Here is a 12,010-nt window from a genome sequence, read left to right on the forward strand (position 1 = left end):
TCGGTCCTAGTTGGGCCGAGCTAAAGGGACCTGTCCGAGACAGGCCCTTTGGCAGGGTTGTGTTGGGACAGATGGAGGTGCTTAACTATGAATTTCCCGGCCCGGAACCTAGACCATCAACACTTGGCTTTGCCCCAGCCCTCAGATGGATCTGTCACATAACTAGGTATATATCCTTACCACATTAGCGTTGATCTTTAGTGTAAATGGCAAAGTCGTAATGATGATAGTGTATTTTGTTGCTTAGAAAGTTTTCTTTATTAATTGTAGTTCATTGTTTTTACTGGTACTCTCAAGATAAATTGACCTAAGGATGTACACCTGTATCCATTTTTTTAAGTCCAATGTTTCAGGCAAATTCAAAACTTTTTCCTCAAAAGTTTTAATCGCACCCTATTTGCACATTTTTTAACCAAAACCGAATTAATGTTGATTTGTTGCCCATAGATTTATTTATATTAAAAAACAATTTATAGAAGGTTGAGGCCCTAAACAATCAAATTGAGGCGCACCTCAATAATTTACTAGAAGTTGTTTGGTTGCCGAGAAACCAGCAAATCTGATCATCTCAACATTGAGATGGATGGATGTAAGATAAAATAAAATAAATTGCGCTTCAAGTCTTGGAAACAGTGCATTTTGAATGTATTATCTACATCGTCAATTTTCATGATTTTCAAGTATTTATAGATAGGATTGATATATAATATTTTAAAAGCTTTAAATTTAATGGTTATAGATGAAAACAAATTTTCAAGCCATCATAAAAATTTCTAGTACTGAAATGATATCTTTCGACACTATATGAAGTTGCGCCTTAAATGGGGCCTCAGCTTTATATAAGCCACACACTTATAGTAGTTTGGTAAAACTGAATAACAAAAAATTTGAACTAGGCCACCAGGCTACTGAGTTGCCTTCTACTTCCCTCCTATCCAAAAATGAGGCATCATCAATGCTTCTAATGATTGCCCCCCACTTGTTAATCGGAGATCTACACCGTCCACTAAAATCGGGTTCTCGTTAATAATAGTCCTTTAAAGAAAAAGTAAAATCAATGATTCAAATATTTTCACTAAAAAAATTTCATTTCTAATTTTATTTTTAAAATTTATTAAATCTTTCAAATTAAAAATCTCCATGTTGAAAGATTACATGCTCCCTAAAAATTAGGATCAAATTCAATCTCAAAAATAAATTAAGAAACCGTGTCCGATCTTCAATCACCCTTGTGTTAACTTCGGTTTTGAAGAAAAGTTCTTCCAAATAAATATTTTAAAAAATTATTCTGAGGAAATGAATCTACTTCACCTCAATCATCTCTCTTACAAACTTCACGCCCTCTCTCTCTCTCTAGGAACTCTCTATAATTTCTCTCTCATTGACATTTTCAAGAAATTTGTTTTCTTGCAAGGCAGACAAGCCCTAAATGGAAAAGCTTCAATGAAGTCCTAGTCAAATGCAACCTCCTTCAAAGAATCCATGTTAAATATGTATTTTGGATCTAAAACATATCCTAAGTTACTCTTGCGTATGTTCTCTTTAGATATATGATTTTGCAGTTCAAAAAATATTTCAAGCATGATAATCATCGAAAATTAAGATGAATGGTGATGGACCGTGCAAAAAACGACGGTCATTCTTCAAGGTTTAAAAATCCCTTCTTTTTTTCTCATTTTCATGATTGTGGATTATTGTTCTTGTTGAGATTGCTCACCTTTGCAATTATATATCCAAAATCCATTGCTAAGGTAAATTTTTGGGAAAATTATTAAACCCACCCTTGACTCAACTTTTATATACGTCCTCCCCCCAACTACTTTTTGAATTACAATGTTTACCTCAAAACTAGCCTTCATAGCAAAGTCCCCATCAAATCAAATACAAGGATGAAAATGCCCCCTCTCGTACACTTTGGCATCACATCCTGTCAGGCATTGAATCACCTAAGACAGTCTCGTGACCGGAGCTCAAATCATACGACACTCATCCGTCACAGAACCAATGCCGAACTGGTAATGACCTAATAGGAAAACTTGTAGGACTGGCGCACCAATGTACCAGACCTGGTCTCTGTCCGACATCTAAAATTCCCTAACTGATCGCAAACAATGCCAGACCGCTATTTAAATCACCAGACTATCTTCATTACACAACAAATTGCACAGCCGCGTTACAAATAGTAGGTACTCTTTTTTTTTTAATAGAAGGCACTACTAGCGTCATAATGTGACGTTTTGTTTTTAATAGAAGGCACTACGAGCGTCATAATGTGACGTGGGTACTAAGGGAGGCAGAAGGGCGCGGACCTTTCTAAAGCGAAAGAGGTGGGGTAAATGCTGTGCAAAGCAGTATTGGGGTTTTAGTGAGTGATCATGAAACTAGTTGGGGGGAGATTGTTTAAGGAGTTGCACCTTGAGGGGTATATGTAAGTGTCCCTACACTACCTTGAACAGATATATGGGCTGATGGACCCAAACCCTGGCTTCCATTAAATGCATGTCACTTGTCAATGTTATTAGCATTATTAGGAAGCTTTGTGGGAGCTTCTTTTAGTATTATTTGCCCCATCATGACTAAAGATCTCCAACCTGTACCTCTATTATTGATTTCTTCATTGCCCCCCTTAAATGTAAAGAGACCCAGCATATATCTCTATCATAAAGACCTCTCTCTTCTTGACCAAAATTTTTTTTTTTTTTTTGTTTTCTTATGGGCTGGAACTTGAGATCCAACACCATGATTTTTATCGCAAGACGTGCTGGCCACTTTATACTCTGACTTCTTGTTTTATCATAAATACCCCTCTCTCTCTCCCCCCTCTCTCTCTATATAGTTTAATGGTCGGAATTGGATTGGAGATGCGGCTTTACTTGATGTCTAGTGCTAACCATTTGAGAATGGGATTGGGGTCGTGGTGGGAACACGCCCTGGCTAAAGTTTAGACGTTTATTTTTACCTAACGCATTTAAAAATTACTAATGATTTAAAAAAGCGGTCATACCCACTGAATTACCAAGAAAAAAAAAAAAAAAACTATGCTAACCACTCAAATCGAAGCCTATGTCTCTCTCTATATTGGGAAGTTTCTTTTCTAATTATTTCTATTATGGTTTCGTAAAATACTGATCCAGATTCGGAAGGTTGGGACAACTCCCTTCTGAAACTCACAACCCTAACCTCTCTAGTTTATGATTTATGAAATGTGTTCATTTAAAAACTGTCTTTTTATGATTTGTATCGTCAAAACTTAAAAACTTGATCTATAGGTTTGAAATATTGTATTTTTTATTTTTTTTTATTTCATTTTTTTGCTGATTCGGCCGATTCAAATTGATGTACTCGGTGGAGAATCCAAAACCCATATTTTAAATCACTGATTAACTCCTAAGAGGACTATAATAACACATTTTGGACATTGTCACTCATTAATTTCTAAATGAAACCAAAGGGGACATTCATGTCAAACAAAGACCATGAAGTCAAAGGGGTGCTTCTTCTTCCAAATTTCTCCATCTAGCATTTGCAACCCAATTGCCTGGACAGTTCTAGTGAGAGAAATTATTATTTTTAAAACCCTGCAAAATTCTAGTGAGAGAAAGTCTTCTTTGAATCTGAAGACCAAGATTGAACTTCTTGGGATCTTCGAGGCAGTTTACATCACTAAAACCCTAGACAATTCAAGTGAGAGGATCGTTTTTTTTTCAAAACCCTAGATTCTTTGAGAATATGAAGACCAAGATTGAATTTCTGGCAGGATAGTCTGTCTATATGCATAGAAAATGGAAAGAGACATGAAAGAGAGAAAGCGAAAGTGAGACTTCAACATTCAAAAAAAAAAAAGAAGGGGAAATGAGTAAGAAATGAGGAATGAGATTATTCACCCATGCCATTTTACATCCAAAATCCATTTTTAAGATAGTTTTTTTAAAAAGACTATACCAGACAAATAGACTGATGCACCCAAAACCCTATTCCCATTAAATACATGTTACTTGTCAATTTTTTGATGCACCCAAACCCTGTTTTCCATTAAAGGGTGCGTTTTATATAGGGGAAAAAGTTTATATAAGTGCGAGGCTCTAAACCATCAAATTAGGGCACACCTCTAAAATTTCAGTAGAAATGGTTTAAAATTTCAGTAGAAATGGTTGTTTCGATGCCTAAATATCCTCAAATTGATCATCTCGACATCAAGGTGTATGGATATGAAAAAAAAAAAGGATTTTAAGTTTTAGAAATAGTGACTCTTGGAATGCATTTTTAGACTGTCAAATTTTAAGATTTTTAAATTTTCATAGATCTGCTCGATCTACACTGTTTTTTGAAGCTTTAAATTTTATAATTAGAGATGAAAATATATTTTAAGGCTATCACAAAGATTTTCAGTATTAAAATCACATTTTTCGATACTATTTGAAGGTGCGCTTTACTTTGATTGTTTAGATCCTCGGCTTTATAAAAACCACACCCTTATATAAGAGTGACGCCCTAAACAATCGGAGTAAGGCACACCTTCAAATAGTTTTAAAAGATTTTTTAGTCTTTGAAATTTTTGTGATGGGCTAAAAATTTATTTTGTCTCTAATTATAAAATTTAAAAAATTATTATTATTATTATTAATATTTTATGATTTGCATTTTAAAAACTAAAAACCTCGATCTCTGCATCTATAGTATGGTATTTTTATCCTTTATTTTTGCCTTTCTTCATCTCATCATTTGTTGGATCATTGATTCGGCCAATTCAAATCGATACATATAGTGGATGATCCAAAACCCAGGCTTTAAAACACTGATTAATACCTAAGAAAACTATAATAACAAATTTTGGGCAAGTCATTGAGTTCTAATTTTCAAATAAAGCACAAGGGGATATTTATGTTTTAAAGAAGGAAAACTATTGCACACGGGCTAGAACGCGTTTCTACATATGTAGTCCAGAAGTATAAAGTATCCATCTTAAAAATGGATGTAAATATCTTGTCCATCTGAAAATAATTGAAACTAACAGTCCAAGTGTCTTTTTAATAAAATTATTATTTCTAATTTTCAAAATTTATTTATTTTTCATATTCATGATCTCCACATATTAGAGATTGCATGTCTTTAAAAATTAAGTCCAAAAATTCATCTTAAAAATAGATTGTTAAGAGGCGACTCATTTCTACATGGACTCATAGAAACCATGTCCTTTTAAAAAATAAAAACCTTGATTTCTACATCTATAGTATTGTATTTTTATCTTTTATTTTGACTCTTCTTTATCTCATCATTTTGCTGGATCATTGATTCAGCCGATTCAAATCGATACCTATGGTAGAAAATTCGGGTTTTAAAACATTGATTAATACCTAAAAAGACTATAATAACACATTTTGGGTAGTGTCATTAAGTTCTAATTTTCAAAATAAAGTCAAAGTGGATATTTTTGTTAATAATAATAATAATAAAACTGAAGCCTGAAGGAGGTTTCTTCTTCCACATTTCTCAATCTAGTTTTTGCAACCCACTTGCATAGTAGACGTGTGCCACACGATGAGTTTACCTGGCCTTTTGGTAGGACAATTCTAGAGAGAGAAATTATTTTAAAAAACCCTTAGACAACTCTAGTGAGAGAAACTAATTTTTTGAAAACCCTAGTGAGAGAGTATTATTTCAAACTCTGAAGACCAGGTCTTGTGGAGATGTATAGAAAATGCAAGAGGGGTGCTAAGAGACAGAAAGAGGAAAGAGGAAAAAAGAAAAGAGAGAACAAAAAGAGGGAAATGGGAGAGAAATTCAATGGATCAATAGCTAAAGACTTACAGTAAGTAGGGCGGCAACTTCTTATATTCAAAATTAGGGGCCAACTTTAAAAGAACAAGGAGAAGTCGAATTTTCCTCTACATGCTATGCCACCTTGCCAAATAGTGGAACCCTCTCTCTCACTAAGTGTTGGATTTTTTTCTCTTTTATGGTAAAATAAAGAAAATATATTCGAAAAGTTGTGTAACATTAATAGGAGATAAGATGAGAGAGAATATATTTAGGTGAAAAGGGACTTCGGTTGTATTGACATTATCTCACTAAAATCTTAAAAAAAAACTAACACCTAAACTATATGAAAAAACAAGTAGGGATTTGTCTTCTCCATTGAATTACCCAAAAAGAAAAAGTAGGCTTAGGTAGGCTGGTGATATATGATGCAGATCCAGTACAACACGTTTTAGGAAGTGTGAGTTAATTCAAGTAGAAGGTTAAAAAGTAAGGGTACTCCCAAAAAGATCTGGTTGGAAGCAGTAAGAAAAGATACAGAGACTTATAGCCTTACTGACGATACGTCTGTTTGCTAGAAGTTTTCTGGAAGATAAACGTTCTAAAAAAAAAATAAGTTCTTCTTTGCTAGGAAGTGGACTTATTTGTTTTGGAAGATTTAAATAAGTATGAGTACTGTGTTTGATAACCTGTTGGAATGTTAAATAAGTTTTGGATACATGTGTTTGAATCAATGATTTAAAATCGGCGAGTCGAACCGGATTGGCCCCGTTCCCATGCCGGTTCTAGCACAAAATCGAGAACCGCCCGGGTTCTAGAGCAGAACCGCCGGTTCCCACCCGGTTCTGTCTGCACGTATGCACCGGTTCTAGCCGATTCAGGCCTAAAAAATACCTTCACATGTGTGTACATCACACGTGCAACACACATCACTCCCACATATGCGCATGTGCCACACGTGCGACAAGCATAGTGCACGTGCACAGATGCCCTAGTGTTTTCACAATTGTGTTTATCTTTCAATTACATAGTTATTTATATAGCATATTTGAATACTCATTCTTCGATGTGGGATAATTCCCAAACATCATTAAATGAAAACATAATGTAAATATATACTATTAATAGGCAATTTTAAACACATATGCTAAGGAGGCATGATGGTTATCACTAATGTTATTTGCTTTGACTTCGCAAGTTTGAATTCCCCCTTAGGCTATGTAATAGTTTTTCTCTTCTTGAGCTAATTTTTGTTCCCTTTTGGGCATATAATAAATTAAAGTGTTATTTTCAAAATTTGTACACATTTTAGTAATTTTTACATTGATAATCAAATCTTTTATTTTATTTATTAATTTTTACAGTATAAATCATGTAATGTACTTTTTTTTTTTACAGTTGTCAATAGTACATTTTAAATTAGATAATATTATAAAATATTTTTAATTTGTTATTATTTATCTAATAAAATAATTATAAAATGTAAACTAATAATTATAATTTTAGTATATAATATTATAATTAGTTAGGTTGTAATAATTTTAGATTATAGTTAGTTAAGATGTAATAATTTGGGCTTTTTCAGCGGATTAGGGTTTTTAGCCAAAACGAGATTTTAATGGCCATTCTTTCATTGATTTAGTCTACTCTTTATTATAGTCCATGTATAATTATATATTTTATCCATGAAAATTCAATGATTTTTCTTTTATGTGATGCAAATTTAATACTTAAGTTTATACAGGGAAAGAGCACATCAATATTCACAAATTGATGAAAAAATGAACGTTAATAATGTAGTACTCTCATTTCTTATTGGATTCCTAAAAAACAACATTTATAATTAATTTTAATAATTTTTTCGGATGTTTTTTTGAAGCTTTAATCCGACCGATTCAGTCGATTCCCGATTCGAAACGTCGAATCGTCGATCCGGATCGGTTTTTGAGGTGCCCAATCTAAGTCACCGATCCGCTTTTTAAACCATTGGTTTGAATATATCATATCAAAAGTAGTAGATCTGTCAACAGTAGATATCGAGTCTTCGCCAACTGAAAATACCAAGTTAGCAGCAAAGGAATAGTAGTCCCATAGATCTGTCATTCAATAGTCTTCTTGCTTAGGTTTAGTAACCCAAGCGGAAGAAGCCTTTAGTGCGCTTGATTTTATATTATTTGCATAATATAATATATAATATTAATGTAATACACAATCAATAATATATTATATTATATAAAATATAAATAAAATAAATCGATATATTTATGACTAATATATATATATATATATATATCTATATATATATATAATACAAATAACATCGATAAAATAGATATCGTTTGGGCTAAAAAAAGTTCCCAAATACAAGTTCCTATCTAAGCCATGGAACAAAAAAGTTATTATTTTTAAATAAAAAATGAGAAAGTTGAAGAATAAAAACTTTTTAATAACTTTCGAACCTTGTAGTACTTTATGTGTGTTAAACACGAGTTTGCTACAGTATTAAGGAGTTATTTGTTTTGAAGAAATAAGATTCCCCCAAACAACTGCTCTTTGAGGGTAAGGCCTTTAATAATTGAGTTGGTTAAAATGATATTCTACTCAAATATCTCTAACAATATGCCAAAAGATTTTTTACTCCAGCAAGAGTACAATGTCCATAAACTCCCTCAAGTAAAATCCAATTTTGGAGCAACTTTAGGACCTCAATCCATATACCAACTTCAATAACTAAATAAAAAACCAAATTCCACTCTCTATGCACTTTAAAAAAATGATGTCTTGAGATAAAACATAGACTATCCAATGTTACAAAAAGCAAAACTTGCATTTTTTTTTTTTTTTTTTTAATAATTGGTAGTGATCGTAGGTAGTTCTCGAAATTTTAGTCGGAGAAAAAAAAATTTAAAGTAGGTCTTCTAACCAAGGAAGTAGATGTACAATTTACTCCCAATGGAGCATGGCATAATAGCTCCGAGAAGCTTGAACATGCAAAGACAATACGTTAATTTAGCCCTCTTATATTTTCAAAGTTTAGCAAACGGAATAAGGATTTATAATTAAAGAAGTGAGTTTCGAGTTGCTATCATTAAACAACCATGTGTATTTTCCATATTGCTAGTTTTAAATAAGTGTATATATGATTAGGAAGCCTGAACAAACAAAGACATTATGATAATTTAATCAATGGCCGAGGCAAAATAACAAAAATAGTCCTAGACTTTCAAGATCAACGACATGACAAATAAAAAAAGTGAGTCCCATTTTGCTAACCTTAAATGACCATGTGTATTTCAATTACATGTTAGTTATGGATGCTAACCTGAACAATAAATGTATTTTCATTATTTTGATTTAAGACGGTTAAATAAAGCTAAGTTACCAAAACATCATTACTTATTTAGAGTACTCAAATGTTGTATAAGGTAATTTACGGACTCAGTTTATATGAGTCCATGTTGAAATGAGTCACCTCTTAAAAATTTATTTTTGAAAAGGGTTTTTGGACCTAATTTTTAAAGACATGTAATCTCTAACATGGAGATCATGAATATGAAAAATTAAATAAATTTTAAAAATAAAAAATAATAATTATATTAAAAAATATTTGGACCTAAGTTGCAATTGTTTTTAGATGGACCACCTATTTGCATCCATCTTTAAGATGGATGCTTTCTATCTTGGGGACTACAAAAATAAAAATGCTACGCCCGCATGAAACAGGTTTCTTTTGATTAAATATTTTTTCATATTTTATAGAGATACTCAGTGAAATAAAATTTTAACATTAATAAAATGAGATGATTTGACTACCTTTTATAATTTTATAAAGTAGTTTGACCCTTAAATTGATATATAAACAAAAACTAGAAGGAAAGTTATTAAAAGTGAGAGAAAGCTTTTTATGCTCCCCCGACGTTCTATCCTCTCTTTTTATTCAACTGTCTATTTTTTAATGGAGGGTTAATATTGTTTCAATAACAATGTCATATCTCTATTCTATTTTTTTTTTAATTTATTTTTTTATAAATTATTTTGATACCAAATTTTGGAGGTCTATTTTTCTATTAAACTCGCACTAACGAAAAATATAAATAAATATTTTTAATAAAATAAAATGATCAAAATGCCTCCTGAAATTTTCAAAAAATATTTTGACCATTATTTTTTTATCAAAAAATTATTGTTAATATTTTTATAAGTGTGTCCCAATGAGAAGATGACATGTACCAAATTTCAAAACGGACGTCTTATCCACAGTATTTGTTCTTTTTCTCCTTTTTATTTTTTTTTTGGGACAATAACTACGGTATTTGTCCTTTTTTTTTTTGCTTTAGTTGTATGAATATTCTCTCTTCTCTCTCTTACTCTTTCTCTCTCTAAAAACACCACGTGCATGGAAGCCAAACATCACAGCTTATAGGAAAGATGTTTTTTTAGTGAAGCATATGATTGTGTTCACACAAATTTCCGAGAAGATTTCTAGTGAGAGAATCTCCCTCTCTCTCTAATTTCCACGAAGAATTTCCAGCAAAGGAATTCTCTCTTGAAATAGTATTGTCAAATATTATTGTGATGGCTTAAAAATTTATTTTTATATTTAATTGTAAATTTTAAAACTTCAAAATAATATATGATCAAGCATATCTATAAACATTTGAAAACCTTAAAAATTGACAGTCTAGATAAATGAATTATTTTTAAGAATTTGAAATCCATTTTTTTTATGTCCATGTATCTTAAGTTCAAGATGATAAGATTTGAGGATTTTTCGGTATTGAAACAATTTCTTCTAGTGAATTTTTGAGGAGCACGGCCTCAACCTTGTATAAACTTTTTTCATAAATAAATAGAAAAATATTTTAGATTGAAAGTTTAAAAAAGTTATTTCTCAAACTCAATGACACATCCCAAATCATTCAATTTGAAATTTAGTAGGTAAGAGTGAATGTTATATACAATCTGTAAATACTCTAGTATCTCAGGGTTAGTAGTCTTGGACCTTTTCAACCTCTTTTCTTCGTTAAGTTACACAGAGGGGGAATGGGTCCTATATATATATATATATATATATATTGAATTAGTTATCAAATATTGAACTAGTTACCAAACATATGAAATTCATTACACATTAGTTTTCAAACAAACATAGAGACAAAAAAGTTTACAAAACATTTCATATAAAATATTTATATATTTCGAGTTTTTGTTTTCTTTTTTTATAATTTAGTGGGGAAGACAGCCTAAATTAGGAGTTGGTTTTTTTTCAAGTATTATTGGGGTGATGTTGGCGGTTATAACATTGTTCGCAAAATTGCGCGATCTAATCGCTATCCACCCGATTAGATCGGAACTGGCTAGTTTTTTAACGGTTAGGGTGATCAACCAGTATTTTTTTTAAAAAAAAAATCAAAACAATGTATATAAATTCTCAAAAATAAAGAATTTGATTTGTGATGTATTTTTAAATATTCTTTACATTATGGTAACGATTAATACTCACTTTTATATTTTTCCATCTTTTTTAAAAAATTTTAAAAATAGCAATTGGAAAATATAGAATGAGTGAAAATCTATTTTTTTCCAATAATTTTCAATTTCATTTGAATGTATTTTGTTTTAATCATTCTTTCTATACTTTTCATTTCGTAAACTTTTTTTATTTTTTTGACCGCCCAAGGCTTGTTCGATTAAAATGGTTGAATAAATCAGTTAACCGGTAAGACCAGTTAAAACGACAAACGTGGTGAGTAAGATATGGGGTGCTACCCCATAAACCCTATAAATGTGAGAATGAAGATGGGAAATAAAATAGCATAATTTCAAATACAGCAATGATTTTACAGGACCTTCTCTTATACATGTGCTTAGGGTAAAAAAGATTATCATTAAATTTGACATAAATCTATAAAAAAGTTAATTCCTACGCTTATACGTATGTGATAACTTTTATTTTTTAAATGCGTATCAACTTTAATAATAATCATTTAAGCTCCTATCTTATAAGATCATTACACTTCCAAATAACAGTCATCTTCTCCAATACTTCCATCTCTCTTTTCAATATTCAGATCTCTCTCTCTCTCATCAATACTCCTCTCTTTCTCTCTTCCTCTGTTTTACATTACAGTCAACACACTCTATTCACCACCCTCTCTCTCCTCTCTTTCTCTCTCTTCTTTACTCCTAAGAAACCGCACAGAACCTGCTTTCTCTCTATAAATTGCCATCCCCCATTTCAAACTCCACCACC

Source organism: Amborella trichopoda, chromosome 1 (assembly GCF_054954075.1).
Source record: "Amborella trichopoda isolate Santa Cruz 75 chromosome 1, AtrichopodaSantaCruz75HAP2 v2.0, whole genome shotgun sequence".
NCBI classification, from domain to species: Eukaryota; Viridiplantae; Streptophyta; class Magnoliopsida; order Amborellales; family Amborellaceae; genus Amborella; species Amborella trichopoda.